This window comes from Phyllostomus hastatus, unplaced genomic scaffold, assembly GCF_019186645.2.
Source record: "Phyllostomus hastatus isolate PE091 unplaced genomic scaffold, TTU_PhHast_1.1 phas_scaffold_78, whole genome shotgun sequence".
NCBI classification, from domain to species: Eukaryota; Metazoa; Chordata; class Mammalia; order Chiroptera; family Phyllostomidae; genus Phyllostomus; species Phyllostomus hastatus.
In genome coordinates, this window is record NW_025334041.1 from 74,524,051 (window position 1) to 74,543,314 (window position 19,264).

Below are 19,264 nucleotides of genomic sequence, written 5' to 3' on the forward strand. Positions count from 1 at the left end.
TGTTTTATTAATTAAAATATTTTGTGAATTATGTATATAAAGTAGCCACTAGATATTTCATACATTTATTGGCAAAATGAATTTTCCTTTTCTGTGAAGTGCCTATTGCCCACTTTTGTCCATTAAAAAAAAACTTCAAACTTTGGAATATTTTTGTATTTGCAGAAAAATTAAGGTAGTATAGAGAGTTCTCATACAACCATACCCATTGTCTCCTATTATTAATATCTTACATTAGAATGTACTTTTTCATAATTAATGAAGTGATATTGATACATTATTATTAACTGGAGTCAAACTTTATTCTAATAACCTTACTTTTAAAAACCTAATGTTCTTTTACTGTTTCAACATCCCATTCAGGGTAACTCATTCCATTTAGTTGCCATGTCTTTTTAGGCTCCTCTTGGCTGTGACAGTGTCTCAGATCTTGAGAGAAATGTCCCAAGTTTAAACTAGCTGTCATGGGGAGTGTCTGACAACACTGAGGGCCATGGGAGATTATGTTTTTATAGTGATATCCTTTATGTCAGTCAGATCACTGTATCCAAAACATAAAACATTTTGAGGCTGAAGAAGAGGGAATGGACTTTGACATTAGCCCACTATCAGGTACATGGTTTGCACTCCTTATGCCTTCTTTGCAGTGCACTGGTTGCTCCTTTGCTGTGTGGAGTCTTTTTGTTGTTTGGCATAGTTTCACTTGCTTTCATTTTTTGTGCTTCGGTGTTATATCTGTGAAATCACAGCCAAGTCCAATGTTATGAAGCCTTCCTCTTATGTTTTCTTCCAGGAGCTTTAAAGTTTCAGGTCTTTTAATTCTTTATTCATTTTGAGTTAATTTTTGTTCTATGGTGTAAGACAACAGTCCAATCTCATTCCATTTTTATCAAAACCATTTGTTGAAGACACTGTCCTTTTCCTGTTGTGTATTCTTGACACCCGTGTTAAAGCTCAGTTGACCATATACCTATGGGTTTATTTTGGGACTCAATTTTGTTTCATTGATATATAGAGACATACCTTCTTTTACTGAGCTACAGTTTATTATGCTTCACAGATTTTATACATTTTTTACAAATTGAAGGCAAGAACCTCAAGCAGCAGGAAGACTGTGACTCACTTTATGTGGTGCAACCCACAATATCTCCAGGGCATGCCTGTGTGTGTGTCTTTGTGCAAGTTCTATGCTGGTTTGGTTACTGTATCTTGTCATACAGTTTGAAGTTGGGAAGTGTCATGTCTCTAGTAGATGTCATGTTGTGTTCTTATTACTGTATAAAAAAACAATGATAGAGATGAATAAACTAAAAAACGAAGGCAGATTTTTATTTTATTCAGAGTAAGACTTTGTAAGGATTGATAGTTCAGAAGGAAAAGGTTGTGATAGAACTGAGAATGTACAAGTGATAATATTTTTAAAAATAGTTTACAGAACCCAGACATGATGAACTAGGAAATGTAGCTGAGAGGCACTGGATAGAGTGAGACTCTATAAGTGGAAAATTCAAAATAATCAAACCACTTTAAGGAAATAAATGAGTGGAAGACATGAGAAAATAAAGGATAAAAATCAAAGAGCAGAATTTTTAAATTTCTTAACAGATTGCTAATATTTTTTCCACTTAAGACAGAGTAGATAGTGTATACACTTAAGTGGAATAAATGTTTTTAAAGCTATAAATCAAATAATTATGAGTTTTGGAGTTGAGAAAAATCACAATACTCTGGGTGAAGTATGCAGTATATATAACATATATGTACCTCTACATGTCTACATATGCTATCTCTGCTTTCTCTGCTATGCTATTTAATATTGTTATTAAGACAAAACTATTGAAATAAATAATTGGGGATATATAAAAATATAAATGAAATATTATATTTTTATGTAAATATAAAAATATGTTTTTCTCTAGCTTCTCTAAATAAGGAATACAAAGAAATTGCATGCTCAATAATTATACAAGTGACAAATATTTACATGAATATGGAATCATTTTTTACATGTGGTTTGTGGGTCACCATAGCTGTTTCATGTAACAAAGACAATACTGGGGTTGGAGTAAGAATATCAGGTTTTAAATTTTAAGTTTTCTAGTAAGTAGTAAAGTCATCTCTGTGAACTGTTTCAAATATTTAAAATAAGTATGGTTGCCCTGGCTGGATATCTCAGTTGGTTACAGTGTTGTCCTCTTCACCAAAATGTTGCGAGTTCATTTCCCAGTTAGGGTACATACCTAAGTTGTGGGTTGGATCCCCCAGTGGGGCATATGCGAGAGACAGCTGATCTATGTTTCTCACATTGCCATTCCTCTCTCTCTCTTTTCCTCTCTCTAAAATCAATGAAATCATATCTATCTTCAGGTGAGGATTCAAATAAATAAATAAATAAATAAGCATGGTAAACTGAAATGTTTTATGATGAAGCTTTGCATTGCCTAGTGGTCTTTATCATTTCAGTAACTGTCACTGTATACAATATAAATTTAAAAAATTTTGAAATTAGTTTGTAGCTATTGAATTTATATTGATCACTATTTGAATGAATAGGTGAAAATTAGAAAAAATAAGACAATATAGGTATTTTCTACATTAATGTAAACTTGATACTTATAAATACACAAAAAATAAAACATATTATAAGTCCCCTGTATTTAAATTACTTCAAAATAAAATTATTCTCAAAACATTATAATTTGGGAGTTACTTTAAATGTTCAATGTAAATAATAAGCCTATTTTGTTGGCACCAAATTTATGCAGTTTGACCTTCCTCTTTTTGTGTGGCTGAAGCACAGTGCTAAGTGACTTTATTTCCAATCAGTATACACAGTAGTCAGTTTCTCACATTTACTGCATGCAGTTCTGACTCTCAGACCACCTCAGATTCTCTCACTACCTCCCACAGGTGCCTTTTTTTAATCAATCCTCAGTTTTCAAAAAAATAGGTATTATGTTGGGGTTAGGTTTCAAGAATGGAGTAAATATTTCTATTTTCCCACTACCTGGTAATTAAAAAAGAAACTCTTACCATTTGCAACAGCATGCATGGACAGATTAGCAGAATAACAGATTATTATTCTCAGTGAAATAAGCCAGTCAGAGAAAGGCAAATGCCCTATGATCTCCCTTATATGTGGAATCTAATGAAAAAAATAAACTGACAAACGAAATAGCAATAGAAACATAGATACATAGGACACACTTACAGCTGTCAGAAAGGAGTGGGATGGGGGGACTGGATGAAAGAAGGTGAAGGGATTAACCAAAGAACATATATGTACAACTCACAGACACTGACAACATTGTGGGGATGGCCAGAGGTAAGGGTGGGTGGGAGCTGGGTAGAGGTGGGCAAAGGGGGGTGGGGACAAGGACATCTGTAATAATGTTAACAATAAAAACAAAGTTAAGAAATTAATATATATATATATATATATCACAAGTCAATTAAAAAGCTAAACTTTCAGTGGCTTCTAAAATTCTCATGAAAACAATTTATTCAAAGAAAACAAATCAAAAGGATTTTGTCATAAAAGCCATATCAAACATGATTGTGCTTGATGCATATTTGTAACCCCTAGATGATACCTAGCTTTATTCTAAGTATCTGTTCTCTGAATAGATGAAATCATTCAGGCAGAAAACAATTCGATACAGCAGGTGAATATGAATAGATAAGGAAGAGGTCAGGACCAAGCTGATGTTGCTGTGGTGCCGTGCTTACCTTATATTCAGTAGAATCTGCCTCAGGCAGTAAGGCATGTATTCTTTTGACTACTATCTTGCATTACAGTGAACAAAAGCTTTCTAGTTGTGAGGGGGAAGAGTAGGAAGCTAACAGAAATAATGTACTGCAACAAAATAAATAGACATACACTAAGTAAAATATTTATTTGCAAATTTTTACCTTTCTCCAAATAGCATTGTTGGGGAGAGCGGTGGGAGCAGAAAGTCTGCCATTTGTTTCCCACCCAACTAATATTTACTATTAATGTCATTAATGCATAGAAAGTTTTAGTAAAACAGTGAATAATGACATGCTGATATGAGACAGGCTACTATAAATTTGGTGTGAGGATAGATAAAAGTACTTTTCTTATATTTCCCATAATTGTAGATGTGGTTCATATTGAAAATGAGAAAAATATTAGCAGCACTCACAAACTGCTAAGAAATATTTTACATAGGAGAGTTTTGGCTTCATGGGCAGAAATTTTAATCATTAGAATTGATGTTCTTTTACTGGTGTTTAGGTTAGATGACCATACTATTAATCACCTGGCATGTTGTGTTTACAGAAAACAAAAGGAAAGAGACAGGCAGGAAGACAGAGAGGGAGAGAGAGAGAGAGAGAGAGAGAGAGAGACAGGGAGTGGGACAGGAACGGTTGAGATGTATCACATGCACTCATAATATTCTCTTATTGCTATTTATTTTTGTGAAAAAAAACATTTAATACAACAATTCCTTACTTTGGGCATTTTTCAATACATGAAATACACTTAACAAAAATGAGATTAAAATATGATATAAGTAAGACAAGTTCTTTTAGATAATAAGCTTCACTTTCTTTTTTTTGATGTACCTCAAATATATTCCCAAATAATAGTATTTGAAGAAGTTGGGTAACTGATAAGCAGGTTAAGATATTTAGCTGAATTATTAAATGTAAAAATAGTATACATAAGATACAGATTAAAAATTGAGTTGAAAGATAGTCACTTAGAATCAGTTTGTACTTTTATGCGGTTACATAAATTTTATATTTGTCTTAACTGTTTTAAAAATATGGTCCCTCATAATAATTTTACATTATATCTTATGGTCTCTAAATGCTTATATTTTTTCAAGGACAGTGTCTTTTCTTTTCAGTTGTTTGAAGTACTTTTTTTAAAAAAGCCAATTTACATTTTATAGTTCCATTCAACCTCATAATGTTTGTAATTTTATGATTTTTTGTCTTTGTTTAGTTTTTATTTCATAATAATAAACTTAGCTCTGCCATCCAGCTTGACTTGGATAAGGGAAATAAGGAAGTCAGTGTTAACTGCAGGGAGAGCATTAAGATTATAGAAAATTCAGAGCAGGTGGGAGTGAAGGAATGCTCTCCTGAGCTACACAAGCCATGGTTTGGTGATTAAGATAGAACACAAGTAAAATTTATTAGAGTTGTCCACAGTCAGCAATGGTGATCTTCTTGCTGATCTTGCCATTACTGGACCTACAGCACTCCATGGCTACCACAATATTCATGCTGTCTTTTGCCTTTCCAAAGACTGCATGCTTGCTGTCCAACTAGTCAGTCTTGGCAGTGCACATGAAAAGCTGGGAACCGATTGTGTTGGGTGCAGCATTTGACATGGACAAAATGCCAGGACCTATATGCTTCAGAATAAAATTCTTATCACATTTCTCCCCATAGATGGCCTTGCCATCTGTACCATTATGGCCTGTGAAATCACCACCCTGGCACATAAATCCCAGAAAAATTCGGGGAAATCAAGAACCTTTATAACCCAGTTTTCCCCAGCACACAGAGCTTGAAATGTTTCTGTTGCCTTTAGGACTTGTCTGTAACAGCTGAAAGGCTACATGGTCCCAGGGAGAATGCAGTAAGGTCGACCATGACTGGCACATATTTTCCAGTTTTTAAAGAAGTTGAAGCCAAATGTCATAACATAGTGGCTAAAGCTTATCATTATTATTATTTAAAGTGCTTTGACCATCCAATATTCAATATAATTTTAGCATATTTTTATTACATATTTTAGAAATAAAAAGAACTAGTAATATGGAAATGTTAATTATGTAATTATTTTGTCTACTAATATAATTTTCTAAAAGGGCAGAGAGTGATGGAAACCAAGGACTTTCAGCAAAAATTTACTCCAAGTTTTAGAATGAGCAGGTGCAAAATAAGCAGAATGCTTATAAACACAATAATGGCTCACATGTTAATAAGAAGGATTGGAGACCTTCATGGCCAGGACTCTCATCATCAAACATAAGTTACTTCAAATAATTATTATCATTTTTCCTCCCATGTTAACTATTCTTTGGGGTTTTTTTTTAATAAAATAATGTAACTAATTTTCTTTTAAAAAGAACTGTTTAGTCTTTTGTTTTTCTCTTTTATCAAATAATTAAAGTGAAATATTTTAAATAGGGTTACAGATTGGAATTTTGTTCTTATTTACAAAAGATCCAGATTGTCAGACACAGAAGCAGTATGAACAAAGATGGATACACACCTGGATAAACTTATCCGATCTCTATCAGAGCTGAGATGACTTAAATCTGCAATGTGTGTGTGTATATATATATATAAACCATATATAGCAATATATTCAATTATTCTAGCATTTTACAGGTCCTATCTGTATACATACACACACATATATACACATATATATATACATATATATATATATGGCAATGTTTTCAATTATTCTAGCATTTATATGGGTCCACTATTTGTATTACATACATTAATTGAATGAGTACACATACATGTGTTCATAATATTTTTCATCAATCAAAATTTTAAACAAAATTAGGAAAACAATGAAAACATGGTCATTTATTTTAAAAGTCAAGATATTTTTAGGAATATTTATAAAATGCTTACTATTGTTACTAAAGCCTAGACTATTAGCCCCATAAAATTAGCAAGGAAAAGGAGAGTCAATTCTACACAAATAGAAAAATCAATGAAGTCTACTCTATGTATGTCAGAATAATGAGAAAACCTCCATTCCTAAAATGGAATATATTGCATTCTGGGAATTTATAGTTTTTCTTGAATATATTTATGCTATTTTGATAAAGCCCACATGAACATATGTTATGTATATACTCCAAATTTATAGCAGAATGAAAAATGGCAATTGAATAAATTTAACTGAGAAGAAAAACCAAAGGAACACTATTAAAATAGTCCCCCAGTTTTTCAATTAATGATGGTTTATTTACCAAAATTTATCTATCTACTTATTTATTTATCTATTTAATTTCAGGGAGGGAGTGAGACAGAGAAACATCAGTGTGAGAGAAACATTGATCAGTTTCTTCCCACATGCACCCCAATGGGGGACCAAACCATAACCTAGGCATGTGCCCTGATCAGAAATCGAACCCATGACCTTTTGGTTTACTGGATGATTCCCAACCCACTAAGCCACACCAGCCAGGACACCAATATTTATTATTAATGACAAGTTTCTTCAGTTGTATATGTATATATATTGGAGAAGAAAAAAAACTTCTTTTTGTTTAATAGAAAATTTAGCATGAGCTTTCTCTGGGTATAGATGAGCAAAATGATTTCAATCTTAAGAAAACTGATTTTAGCAATGCCTTTGCCAACATATCCTATAATATATTTTCAGAGAATCTGAAAAGAGGTGATCTGAATGTTTTTACAGGAAGTTGGATTGCAACTGGTTGACCCATTTTATCTATGGAGGTTGATTCAGTGGTGGAGGTTAAATACACTGACTTTACCTGCTATCTCAGTGGTTGTATCCAACTTGTTTGGGTATGAAAACCTGAAGCTCCACAGAGGGGCTGGATCTCCCAGCAACAACAATCAGTTCAATCCTGTTTTTGGAATGTGGGATCTGAAAAGCCTCACTGTCTTTTTATATGGATCTCTCTCCTCTATCAGAGAATGTTTCGCCATAAGTCCAGTTTGGATCAGGCCCACAGGGAGTAGTTTGCTGCATCCTTTGAAATCTGTTTCTCATTCTCCCTCAGACCTCACCTCTATTTCCAGCTTCATGTTGTTGCAGAACATCTATGCTCTGTGCTCAGAGATATCTGAATTTTAAAAATGTATACATTTTTATTTACAATATTATAAATATTTCATAATTTTGAAATACTTTTAAAATAAAATCAGATGAATGTGAGAGATGGGGTGAAGAGAGCAGGAGGAAGAGAAAGGGAAGAAGGAAAGGGGAGAAGAGAATAGGTAGAATGGAAAAAGAATGGGTTGTAAGGGAAGAAATACATGATAAACAAAGGAACCAATGGGAACTAAGGTAGGAAGAAAAACAAAAATAACATTAATTTACTTTAGTATGTTATAGTCACTGTACTAGGCAATTTCACTTATATATGAAATTCAATCTTTACAACTTCCTTGTGAGATAACTATTTTCTACTTAATAGAACTGAGATTCTCTACCTGGCTAGAATCTGAATAATTTTATACCAAATAATTCAACACAGGAAGTGAGCCATCCTCATTATGAAAACTACACAGCAAGCCTTTTTTATTCTTGGTTAAAGTTTTCCACTACCCTAGCATTATGATATATAGCCACCTGCTTGGCAATTACAAAACTGAAGTTTTCTCTCTACCATTTATATTGCTCTTATGTCATTTCTAGGTGTAACTTGTACAGTACCAGGTCAACATTTGGGGAATCTATGTGGTATCTTAAATGAGTGATTTCACTTGTCCAATCAATATTCCAACCCTGTGAGTATTTAATAGTGAGGCACAGAAGACAACAACATTGATATGCAACCTTCTTTCCTAGACAGATTTTCTGTCTAAACTGTATGCCCAATAATCCCGAAAGGAAGGTAGGGAGAAATTATAATTGTGTGATCAGGAGAACAATAGAAAAATCAAATCTCTCCTCTGGGAGAGAACCAGCTCAAAATTCTGTACACCTGTCTTTAAGAACACAACACAATCTGCTGCACTATTTCAGGACCGAGAGCTCTGATTAGTTCCTAGAGAAGTCTGAGGAAAAACAAAATGATTAATAATCTTACTGTTAGAAAAAGCATTGCAAAATAAATCAAATTTCGGAGATATAGAAAACTCATCAACAGTTGTAGGGGAGTAAATGGTAATTAAAATACAATTTAAATTATTAAATAAAAAATTAAAAAGTTATTGAAAAAATAAAGAAAAAATAAAGTAAAAATTTTAGAACAGTGATGTGTTTTGTAATGGGAAATTAACAATGGATCTCCCCCTCCCCCCACAGCCTATCACTACATCCAATTTATTATGTTTGCAAGTGTTAATGAGGAAGGAAAAAATAACAATGTATGTGAATGGTAAAAAGTAAATTTTTAAAAGAGATTTTACTTATTTATTTTTAGAGAGGGAAGGGAGGGAGAAAGAGAGAGAGAGAAACATCAATGTGCAGTTGCTAGGATTCGTGGCCTGCAACCCAGGCATGTGCCCTGACTGGGAATCAAACCTGCAATGCTTTGGTTCTCAGTTCACGCTCAATCCACTGAGCTATGCCAGCAAGGGAGGTAAAAAGTAAATCTAAAGGATATTCTTTTTGTCATAATTATCAATGTGTCCTGTATCTGCTTCAGTTGACATAAATGGCCGCTTACTCCCTCTAGAAACACATTTTCCTGTGGCTTTGAAATCCTCTTTTCTCCCAGTTTTTTTTTTTCAGTTTTTCTAGCTGGTTTCTCCTGGTCTCCTCATCCCTAAACATTGATATGCTTCAAATTTCGGATGCAGCATCCCATGAACCTTTTTTCTTCTGCCTACATACAGTCATCAGCTGAGTTTAGTCACTCCCATGCCTTTAATTTAGACATCATCTTTAAGATAATGATTTGCAAACTTATATTGCCAACCAAAATATTTTACTTTAGTTTTGTAAATCTAGTGACTACTCAATACATCCACTTGGATGTCTAATTGGCATCTCAAAGCTCATTTGTTGAAAACTGGACCACTGATATGTCTTTCCTCACATTAAATCAATTTTACCTGAAACCTTCTACTCATTAAGTTGTACTCCAGCTTTCCATTTTCTCAGACTTTAAATTCATCCTTGACATCTTTATTTATCTTAAAACCCAGACCTAATTCATCAATAAATTCTGTTTGTGCTACCTTCAAATTATATCCATAATCCTATAACTTTTTAGCACCTCAGACAAACCATCGTCACCTTTACTTGGGTTGTTGACAAACCTTTTGACTGGTATCTGTGCTTCCATTCTCTTTCACTAACAAGCCATTCTCCATGGAACACTGGGTGATTTCTCTTTGCGATAAAAAATGCAAGCTGTGGGCCTGCTACATATGGCTGGGTAGATTGTGCAGTTATAAGGAACAACATTTCCTCATTACCCATTGTGCAATTGTATATGTATTATGACAATGCTATCGGAGATGGTCATCTGTCTTAAGAAAGTAATGTCTTTTATTTTTATTTACTTATTGTATTTTTTCGATTGTCATTTATCCTCCCTATTGCCTTTTCCACTTCCACCCCCTCCCCCAGGTGATTTCCACACTGTTGTCCACATCCACGTGTTCTCCTAATGATTGACACAAAGGAGGCATCCGAGCCTGCAGTGCTCTGAGATCACCAACTGCTCTCACTGTTGTACAATGACTATCTGATCAGCCAGCGTGAACATCCAGCAAGTCTTTATGTGATCCAGCCACTCACTTTGTTCATCTCCTAATTTTGTCTAGCTCAGTGCTTTTAAAAAATTTAACCAGTAGCCCTGGCTGGCATAGCTCAGTGGATTGAGTGCGGGCTGCGAACCAAAATGTCACAGGTTCGATTCCCAGCAAGGGTACATGCCTGGGTTGCAGGCCATAATCCCCAGCAACCACACAATGATGTCTCTCTCTCTCTATCTCCCTCCCTTCCCTTTCTAAAAAATAAATAAATAAAAATCTTAAAAAAAATTTAACCAGAGACTTTGAAATTAAGAATAAACTGACAGTAACCAGAGGGGAGGTGGGAGGGGATAATGGGGGGAAAGGAGGAAGGGTTTTCAGGAACATGTATAAAGGGCACATGAACAAAACCAAAGAGGGGTAGGATCAAAGGGTGGGAAGTAGGGATGGCTGGGGTCGGGGGAGTAGAGAGGGGGAAATGGAGACAACTGTGCTTGAACAACAAAAAAAATGTGAAAAGAGTCACAGTAAAATACATCATCATCATCATTGTCATCATCATCATCATCATCATCATCATTTATTTACATAGGAATTGCCTAGGGGTTTTGTCAAAATGCGGAACTGATTCAGTAGGTCTGCATAGGGCCTTAGTTTCTTCATTTCCAACAAACTCCCAGGTGATACCAATGGATGGTTCTGGTTTCATCCAATCAGCTTTTTTGCTCACATTGTCCTTCCTGCCTACTTGTTGTTTCTTTTACTGGGAGTACTCTTTCTCCTAGTAGCCTCAAGATTTACTCTCTCATGTATTTCTGTTACTGCTTTTTATTTCCCCTTCAATGAAGCCTTCCTGCCTATCTTTTAAAATTTTAATCCTCTCCCTCTCCACAATCTAATTTTTATTCTTTTGATAGACAATTCATCTACTCATTCTGACTGTTTTCTTTTTCTGTAGTATTTTAGTATAATGTTATAGTTGTATTAAATTATCCTGCCTAGAATTTGTTTTAGGTTCCTGAATCTGAGGATTATTGTTTTTTATGAATTTACAAAATGTCTTGATCATTGTGTCTTAAATATTATGATTCCCCATCTTTCCTGAACTTTTAGGATGTACATTAATCTAGATTTTCTCACATCATCTTACACTTACCTCTGTATCGCTTAGTCTTTCCTTCACACTTTCCAGTGGTTATTCTGTACTTCTTTTCAAATGATTTATCCAGGTCTTTTCTTTTTCTCACTAATTAACTTTAGTTGTGGCTAATCTTTATCAATTTAAAAAGGATGTGTGTATATGTGTGTCTGTGTATGTGTATGATTTCTAGGAGTTCAATTTGGCTGTTATAAATGTTTACATTTTGCCCTGACTGGTACGGCTCATTTGGCAGGGCATTGTCCTGTAAACTGAGAGGTCTCAGTTTGATTCCTGGCTAGAGCATACACACGGGTTGTGGGTTCAGTCCCCAGTTGGGGCATGTGCAAGAGACAAACCAATCATTGTTTCTCTCTCACATCAGTATTTCTCTCCCTCTCTTTCTCACCTCATTCCCCTCTCTCTAGAATCAATACAAATAAAAATAAAATTAAAAAAAATCCACCAATCATTATTGATGTCTTTTATTCCTCAGCAAATTCTTATATTAATATTATGTGATAAGAAATACATTTATTTTATAATTGTATATGTAAAATTTTAAATATGCAAATATGAGTAGTTGTTATGTTGACTAACTCATAGGGGTTTGTTTCTGTAGGTATTCTGTTTTTGTTTATTTGGTTGGCATTTAATGTGATATTTTATTTTGTAAAAATTCTCCTATGATGATTTTTTCAGCTGTTTGGCTAAACATCTTCTAGGTGAGAAGTTTCATTTGCTGATTGCAGGTTCCTAGGAGAACCAACCAATACCACTAATTTTGACTTCAGTGTGGATAATGGTAATCATAATGACAATAATTATTTTAGGATATAGAAAAAATATAAATTCTGGATCAATACATTTTTTAATGACTTGCATTAAGTGTCAGATTCAAAACTTCAGTCTAGGACCAGTGGACAAAAATAATAATGGTAACAATCCCTCGTGTTTTTTTCGGGTTTAGACTCTTGGGCTCACATTCATGTTTATGGCATTTAAATGTGCACAATGAGCTTGTGAGGCATTTTTAAGACCATATTATAGTTGAGAAAAATGGAGGATGAGAAGTAAAATTTACTCAAGGACTATGAAACAGCCTTAAGTTTCCTAAATTAAAGTTAATTAAACTTGTACCTATATTATAGTATAGTACACTAGATATTTAAAAATATGATACTTAATCTATATTCTATCATGAACCTTTGGTTGTGTTATAAATCTGGCAGTGTTTCATAATTCTTCCAAACATTTTCTAGTTCTAAAATTCTCTCTCTTTCTCCCTTTTACCTTTTCTTAACAAACTATTTGAACTATTTGACCACAGAATGTCTTGAGGTGATTACAAAATTACCTGTGATTCCTAGACCTAATTGTGTTCTGTAAACATAAATACATTTAAATTTCTAACTATAATCAAAATTATAATTATATTAATGCAGAATAAGATAGATGGATTTGATTAAAGCATGAGTGAGCCCTGCATCATTTGTCAATGGTCAGAAACATATGTCTGCCTTTGAACCTTTAAGAAGAGCTTTGAGAGGAATTAACAGGAAATTGTTACTGACAAAAATGGTAGAGTTCTTAGCCAGATTGTGGGCAGAATTCTAGGAAATGTAATAGGAAAACTGAGAATTTATTACTTCTCTGGTGCCAGTTTTGAGAGACAGGAATCTCAGGATTAAATGTTGTTATGACCAGATAGAGCAGAGAATCAAAGGAACTCAGTTCAAGGTTCTAGGTGATATTCTTTAACAGTGAAAGGCTTTTCTTTTTTTTCTTTATGTTGGCCCCCATTTATAGAATGAAGACAACCATATTTATCTTAATAACTAGAATGCAACATACTAAGCTAATCACTTTTCCTGGATGTTACTTTAATTTTCACACTGCCTCTATGAAGTAGGTGTTATTATTATTCCTACTTATGAATAAGCAAATGAAAGCATAGGCGGTTAGATTCTAGGAGCCAACTTGCTGGTAATAATGATTCCAGAGGTACATTGTAAGGATATACATACCATATGTAGGGAAGCAAGTGTTCCCGACATGGAGCTGGTGCCTTATGAATATAAGGAATTTTGTCCTGAGTCTGGACTTTAGAAATAGAGACCTAAACTAAGTAAGAGTATTAGACTCCCTGGCTAAGATGGAATCAATCTGCTCAACCAATTAGATAAAATACATGCCATCTGCGTGGTCTACCTTCTTTGAAAATTTGCCAAAATTCAGAACAGTATTTTTATTTTTATTTTTGAGGAGAACCTGCAGTGTGCAGGGCATATAGTAAATGTCTAGTGAATGTTTATTATATGGACACACTATTGGGCCCTTGCTCACCTCCAAGCATGATCAGCAGGGCTTTAACACTGCAGGAGCTTTGACCTGAGCTAGCAACAGTGTTTTCATGGAGTGAAGCAGAATTCCAGTTCCATCAAGTGGTTGTAGTTACTACAGAAATATTTTGAACCATAAATATACTATCTATCCTGTTTGTACAATTAATGTTAAAGTGTATTTTTATTTTCATTATTTTTCCCTCACAGAAGCCTTCTTAGTAATCATTATGAGTTCACTTATTTTAATGATAAGAAAATTGAGATCTCACAAAGGCACAGAACTTTCCCCATGCCACATAACAAATAGGATTTTAAGCATAGATTTAAACCCAGATCTTATACTTTAAGGGCATTTTATTATTTTTTTAAGATTTTATTTCTTTATTTTTAGAGAGAGGGAAAGGGAGGGAGAAAGGGAGAGAAACATCAATATGTGGTTACCTCTCATATGCCCCCCAACTGGGGACCTGGCCCCAGCCCAGGCATGTGCCCTAGACTGAGAACTGAATAGGCAATGCTTTGGTCCACTGGCTGGCACTCAATCCACTGAGTCACACAAGCCAGGACTAAGCGCATTTTATGATTTAACGAGCATTCCTTCAAAGGGCAATTTTGTGGCCATGCCTGGCAGAGATTCAGATGTTGAGTATCAAACCTTTTTTTTTTTTCTTTCTCATAGTTGATATATGGACCAATAAAGCAGTTCAGACAATTTTGATGAGTAGCACCTAGAAAATAAGGGTAAAAAAATTGACATGATGCCATACATAGAATCCAATACATTTATTGGGTGCAATGCCAGGTGGCATTATAGTGGGAGTCATGAAGTGACTGGGCATGCCTGCCCACCTCGCCAGCTTAGATATCTGGGCTTAAGAGTAGATCATGTTACAACTTGATTTGTATCATCATAAGGTACATTATTGTACCCCTTTTCTTTTAAACTGTTTAAAGACAGATTTTATATCTTGCTCTTTCCAGCAATTTTTGTATCTATCTATCTATCTATCTATCATGTGACAAAAGTACATTTGCAGTTGTCATATGAAAAATAATATAATAATTAATAAATAATACAAGAATAAACTTTCACATACTCACCACTGTAAAATTATTTTGACCTACCCTGTATGTATATATCTATAGATGTCTCTATCTTTATATTTATCATCTATCTACTTTGCATTCCCATGTACATTTTCAGAAGTGTGACATATACATCCTCGTGTCTATGTCCTTTTCAACCCCAGTTTAAGTGGCCCAAATCCAATGCTATGTCACCTCAGCTTGAACCCCTTCAGCAGCTGTCATGGGGTACTTCCCTTGCTGCCTTTAGTGAGGAGACTTCTCTGAGCTCTCTTGGCCTGACAAAGCAGTTCTCCTTCCTGTCATCAGAGCCTGAGGAGGATGAGGGGTGCTGGCACAGTCACTACTAAAGCTTTGTCTGGGCTGGCCTGATGAGGGCCATGTGGTCATCTTGCCCTTTCTTTCTGTCTTCTCTGATTATTCTCCCCCAAAATAGTTCAGGAGAACTAATTGTCCCACTGGTTTATCCCATGCGCATGAGTGGGAGAATCTTCTGCAACACACCTCTGTTTGGAACCCAGGAGATCAGGAGACACAGCTAAGGCTGGCAGGTGCCCAGAAGGTCTTCAGATCTTCTTCCGAAGGAGCTCAGGGTACACAGATATTAGAGTATTTTTACTGTTCCTCCTGTGCCATTAGGGAGACTGATGCCCTAGGTGGGCCAGTCCCTCTTCCTCTTAGCTACTCTCATGTTGTTCAGACTATATTTCAAATAAAAAATCTTCTGACAAATAATAATAATTATAATCTATAATCATATATATATATATATTTAATGCATCTTATTAACTCCTGAAGTAGTTTCTTTATTTCGCTATTGAGGTATGTAATTATTCCTTACTCTGTCCCTCTCTTTTTACTATTCTTCCTGATCTTGTAACTTTCTGAAATTGTTTACGTGTTCATTTATTATCAGATGAGATCGGGCGCGTTCAGGGTAGTATGGCCGTAGACAGATGTTCATTTATTATCTGTCTCCCCTCCCCCAGTACACTCTTCAACATGCAAGTAAGCAAGTTTTAAGTGAGTGGTATTCTGCCTATTTTGTGCATTGCTGCATCTATACATAAAAAGTAACATCTAGCACATTTTTGGAGTTTAAAAATATTATTGCATAAATGAATAAATACATGAATGTTGCTAAAAATTACAGAGAATAGTATTCTCAATGAACAAAAACATTAGGGGAGGCTGAAGACAGATGAAAACAACTGTCCTCAGTTCAAAGGATGGGATTTGAACATGTATAAAAATAATCTAGAATATGCAGAGGAAATCAAGATCTCAGAATCTTACTGATTCACTAAATCATATAATATTAAATCTGTTTGAGGTTTAAAGTTAAGTTCTCTGTTTGTTTCTGTTTGCTTGTAAACAAGATCGTGCTTTAAGCCTGAAAAAAAACTTTATATTACACAAAAAACCGTATGGAGACATCAATCATCAATGATAATATTTACCAAATTGGCTCAGCACACTTTAGCAGAGCAATACTTAGCCTCTGTCTTGATGAAAAGGAAATTGGAAGGAGGTCAAGTGTTACTTTTCTTTTGTACATCAATCCATGATGAAGGTTTTGGATGATTTGCTGTAAATTAATTTTTCCACATCATTGTTTCTTAAGATTTGGATTGTTTGTTAGCTGTGAGGCTTATAATTTAAGGGACACAAAAGAAAAGGAACTCATTAAAGAAACAAAAGTTAGTTATGTTGTTAAAATATTTGGAGTTGAATAATATCTTTAAAAATGCCAAATTATGGTAGATGATGTACATGAGAAGCATAGAGGATAGTGGTTTTCTCTAATGGTTCATGAACATTTGCTTATAGTAAGTACAATTAGGAAAATTCTGAAAATGTGATAAAAAGTGATACAATCATAATTTTCATACATTTTAATGCTCAAGACTTTAATAAGCCTGCAGTGAAGGGATCATCTGATAAATGCTGAAGTTTTTACATTCCCTCAAGTTTATAAAAACAAACAAAATCCCATTGGCCATTTCTACGATAAGGAACAGAGAAAAATATCTTTGCTACTCTCTAGTTTTGTTACTCCCTAGTGCCATTTTCACACACAAAAAATTGCTGATGATGCTGCATTGATATTTTATTTTTACTATCAGATATTGTATGTGCCTGTCTAGATGCAATTATAAATTGAAAAAACAAATTTATGAGTCATATGTGATTTCTAAACTAACCATTACTTTTCCTAAAATGTTTCCAAAATGATTTTCAGTAATTATTGATTTTTTATATATTAAGAATAGTTAGTGATATATTTGAAGTATTTTCTAAGTATTATTGAGAAATAATTGATATATATTACTGTATAAATTTAAGGTGTACAGCTTTATAATTTGATTTACATATTGTAAATGGTTATCACAAAAAGTTCAGTTAACATTCACCTTTCATAAAGATTCAATAAAAAGAAAAAAGGGAGGAAAAAATAAAGGGAAAATAATTCTTGTGATTAGAACTCTTAGGACATATTTTTTTAACAGTTTCCTATATGTCCTATGACAGTGTAAGCTATAGCCATCATGTTGTATTTTGTATCTGGAAATTTGTACCTTTGACAACCTGCCTCCAGCTCCCCCTCCCCCATGCCCAACCTCTGATAATCACATTCTATGTCTTTATGAGTTTAGTGGTTTTTAGTTTATTTATTATTTTTAAAATTGCACATATAAGTGAGGTCTTACATTATTTGTGTTTCTTTCTCTGACTCATTTCACTTAGCATAATGCTTCAGGTTTCATCCCTGTCACTGTAAATGGTAGGATTTTCTCATTTATTAAGGCTGGTAATTAGATGAGGTCTGTCTAGAAAGTATCCAGCCATGTAATATGAAAAATAGATATGTTCATTGAAGAAAATACAAGATACAGGAACTATTGTACACAGGACAACAATGTCTCAGTTCCCTTCAAAGTAGGCACATTGGGACCTCACACAGTTCTTCCAAACACCATCAGCTGCTCCATTGTATTTTTCTGAATGTCATCCAGGGTCTGAAATCTCTTCCCTTTCAAAGGTGATTTTAGTTTTGGGAAAAGCCAGAACTTACCGGGCACCAAATCTTGGCTGTAGGAGGGCTCAGCCATCTGGGTGATTTGATGTTTCACTGAAAATCTTTGAGGGAGACCTGAGGCTCAGGCAGGTGGCACATTGTCATGATGAAACTGCTAATCAGCAGTTGCCCATAGCTGTGGCCATTTTTGTCACGTTGTATCTCTCAACTGACAAAGAACATTAGGTAGTACTCATTATTGATTGTTTGGCATGGAGAGGTGTATTTATGATAGACAAAACCTTCCCAATCAAAAAGCACAGTTAACATGGTCTTGATCTTCCTGTGACTTTGCCTTGCTTTCTTCAGGGGTAGAGAACCAGGCTACTTCCATAGGGATGACTGGGCCTTCGTTTCTGGACCACAGCACTAGACCCACAGCTCATCTTCAGTTATGACCTTCTTGAGGACATCTGGTTCATTGGTAGCAGTTTAATTTAAGTCATTAGTAATGCCAGCATGATGATCCTTCTACTCTGCTAGCAGAAGCTGCGGAATGAATTTTGCCACAACATGTTTCATGCCAAAATCCTGCATCAAAATTTCAGACACAGTAGTTTTTGGAATCCCCAGATCAGCTTCTAGTTCTCACACTGTCACTCACCGATCTGTGTGGATTTCGGCATGTACACATTCAACATTCTCAGGTGTTCTGCTTGTTGCAGGCCTTCCAGAATGTGGATCACTTTCAACAGATTCTTCACCATTTCTGAAGTGTTTGTGCCAAACTTTTATATGTGCTGCATTCATTGCCTCATCTCTCAGAGCCTTCTGAATCATCTGAATAGTGTCCACAGAGGAGTGTTCATGCTTAATGCAAAATTTGATACAGATTTGTTATTCCACTCACTCAGTCATCTTGAATGAGAGGACCACACAGTACACATGGTCACTCAATGGAGTCTAGCACCCCCACTGTCTAATATAGTGAGGTAATCATTGCTTATACTGGTGCATTTCTTCAGTCTACTCTCCTTGGCTGCCAGGTTACATCAATGTTGTGCAAACTTTTCTCATTATATTAACAGTGGCTGGAATTATTCTGGACAAACCTTGGATATCACAAATTCTTTATTTATTTCTCCACTGATGGACACTTAAGTTGTTTCCAAGTCTTAGGCTAATGCAAATAATGCTGGTTAACATGGTAGTATCTTTTTGAGATAGTATTTTGTTATTTTTGGATATATTCCCAGGATTGAAATA

At 34.7% G+C, this 19,264-nt stretch overlaps 1 pseudogene; it reads right to left on the bottom strand.

The window, feature by feature from the left end:
* Positions 1-5,168: 5,168 nt before the first annotated feature.
* LOC123811063 lies at positions 5,169-5,480 on the bottom strand (annotated as a pseudogene).
* Positions 5,481-19,264: the final 13,784 nt, after the last annotated feature.